The following is a 2,903-nucleotide window of genomic DNA, read 5'->3' as shown; positions in this document are numbered from 1 at the left end:
ACTTTTTTTGTGTCTTTGCCTTCCTGTCCTGGTGACACAGGGACAGGAAGTGAGGGAAATTCTTCCCAGAGAGGTCGCAGATAGAATGGAAAACCTGGCAGAAATTTTACCTCCCCAATCCATCCAAAAATGAAAAAAAAAAACATTGTTTGGAATTAGGCTTCAAAGATTCTCCTGCTGTTTTGTGTCCTCTTGTCATTGGAAGAAGTTACAGCGGAGTCCATCGCTACACTCTCAGCTGACCCCGCCTCTCTCTGTACACTTCCCTTTAGCTGACTCCGCCTCTCTCTGTACACTTCTCCTTAGCTGACTCCGCCTCTTTGTACACTTTCTTTTTAGTTGACACCGCCTCTCTCTGTACACTTCCCTTTAGTTGACTCCGCCTATTTCTGTACACTTTCTTTTTAGCTGACTCCACCTCTCTCTGTACACCTCCCTTTAGCTGACTCCGCCTATCTGTACACTTTCTTTTTAGCTGACTCCACCTCTCTCTGTACACCTCCCTTTAGCTGACTCCGCCTATCTGTACACTTTCTTTTTAGCTGACTCCACCTCTCTCTGTACACCTCCCTTTAGCTGACTCCGCCTATCTGTACACTTTCTTTTCAGCTGACTCTGCCTCTCTCTGTCTTCTTGCTCTCTTTCTCTCCTCTGCACTGTAGCACCATGTGTCCTCCATCTTGGAAGCCGACCTGGTATTAGTTTTCTCCGAGGGCATTTTGATAGAAAGTGACACGGCGAAAAACCTCCTGGCCAATCCCGATGGTCTCTTTACCTGTCTGGTGAAGACACACAAGTAGTCACTCCGCTCCACGCTGCTGTCTGGTTGGTACAATGCTGGCACTACGCTCCATTTCATGGTCATGTGTCCTTAACACCCTATTCTATCCCTCTAGCATGCATGTTGTGTATTAGTACCCTAGAGCATGCAACACACCACCCACAAAACAGCTCAGATACCCAGCATGCTTTGCTGCTGTCATGTTTTACACAGGTTTTCAGAAATGAGTGGTCCTGCATGCCTGCGTGCTTTGTGAAGTAAGACATTTTACACATGCAATTTACTCAATATACTCATAAGATGAGGCCCTGAGACCACAGGGTCAGCCAAGACCGGAGTACAATATACACACTTCCGGGGGCACTTTTTTCTTCAATTCTTTATTGTGTCTGGGAATAACTGGACAATTATGGTGAATTCCCCAACAGGACTGACGGGTTAGGGGTGCAGTTCCTGCCATGGAGAGGTCTTATCACGCTGCTCAAGTAATAGGAAGCTCTTCTTCCTTTGTAGTCTAGAACTGACCAATGGTTGCTCTGTATATACTTCCGCAAATGGAACAGACTTATGATTGGTCTGTGTATGATAAATCAGAGAAACCAATTGTAAATAGTCTGACAGATCGGAGAAACCAAAGGCTGCTCTTTATATAGTTTGGTACATAGTTGACCTGTATATAGTTGGTAGATAGAAAGAGAGTTGGTTGGTCTATATATACTATGGTAGATGGAACAGACCAATGGTTGGTCTGTGTTTTAGTTTGATATATTGGACAAGACTGTTGGTAGGTCTGTGCATAGTTTTATTACTCTGACTATAGTTTGGTAGAGGGAACAGACTGATGGTCTATGTATAGTTTGGTAGATGAGTGAGACCAATAGTTTGTCTTTATATAGTTTGGTAGATGACTGCTCTGTATGTAGTTTGGTGGATCATCAGACAGATCTATGGATAGTCTGTGTGTAGTTTGGTAGATGGAACAGACTGATGATTGGTCTGTATATAGATTGGTTGATCAGACATACCTGAAGACAGGAAGTTCTCCAATGTATCTATACATCGAACAAGCCACTATGTGGGATCACCATGGATATAAAATGGAGTCATCTCAATGCTGCCTCACTTATCTATCATTTTCGGTTCACATTTTCCTCTCCTTGCCTTTATGGTAGCTTTCACCCAGCAAGGCATGCTGGGACTTGGTGGTTTCCTAACAATATAATGTCTATAACTAGGAGCACTACAGGGCCTACGTATAGAGCAGGATGGAAAACCGCAGTACCTGTAACATTCGCTGTATTTATAATATGCCCATTGTCGCATTCGCTGTTACTGATCACTACTACACATATGCCATTTTCATCCGGTGAATCACTTACTATTATAACTATTGTGTCTAAAATCTATTTTATCAAGCGATGACCTCTGTCTGTCCACAGCAATCACCTTTGTTGGGAGCAATATTATATTTTACGTTTTTTTTTTAGTACTTTCTGTTTTAGAGAATTATGTTTTTTGTACAACATTCGGGTTTATTCCAAGAGGCAAAGTGCAGAACCCAACCATTGGTCTGTCATTGGTCTGGCTTCAGGACAACAAAACCTAATTGCTGTGGGTTACATCTGGTCCTCATTTCTCTACATAGGGATAACCCAATAAAATCTTATTATCTGACTACTAGGGATGAGCGAAAGTGAGATTTTTTTTGCTTATCTAAAATTTGGTCGAAGAAAAAGAGATTTCGACATTTTGGTAGAATCAATAGGGGAAGGTGGTTCTGGTGATTTTGGTTAGGGTAAAATGGGCTTTAAATGACTCCTGGTTGTTACTGAAGCTCCTTACAACTATCCTGGATCTGATCTTGTGCTAAAAAATGGCTCCTCATTAGCCTCATTATTATATACAGGGCCGTCCCTATATTGAGGCAGCCTGATGCTGTTGCCTTAAGTAGCATCTCTATGGGTCACATGGGTCCTTTCCAGCCAGAGCGTCCTGGGTTGCTAAGCTCTTAGCAGCCCGGACGCTCTGGCTGGTTCCCTACCCAGCTTCTGGCAACCAGTGACATCAGTGACTTGGGCCCGAGCCAGATGTAATGTGCACCACCAGCACCTCCATAATACGC

At 43.4% G+C, this 2,903-nt stretch overlaps 1 protein-coding gene across 1 annotated transcript in view; it reads left to right on the top strand.

The window, feature by feature from the left end:
• Nucleotides 1-2,903, top strand: part of ABCC9 (ATP binding cassette subfamily C member 9) — an 81,052-nt gene that overhangs the window by 77,590 nt on the left and 559 nt on the right. The gene's annotated exons all lie outside the window — the stretch shown is intronic.

Source organism: Nanorana parkeri, unplaced genomic scaffold (genome assembly GCF_000935625.1).
Source record: "Nanorana parkeri isolate BGI_ZX_2015 unplaced genomic scaffold, ASM93562v1 scaffold426, whole genome shotgun sequence".
Lineage (NCBI taxonomy): Eukaryota > Metazoa > Chordata > Amphibia > Anura > Dicroglossidae > Nanorana > Nanorana parkeri.
Note: the sequence above shows the minus strand (reverse complement) of the source record. Positions and strands in the feature narration are given on the sequence as shown.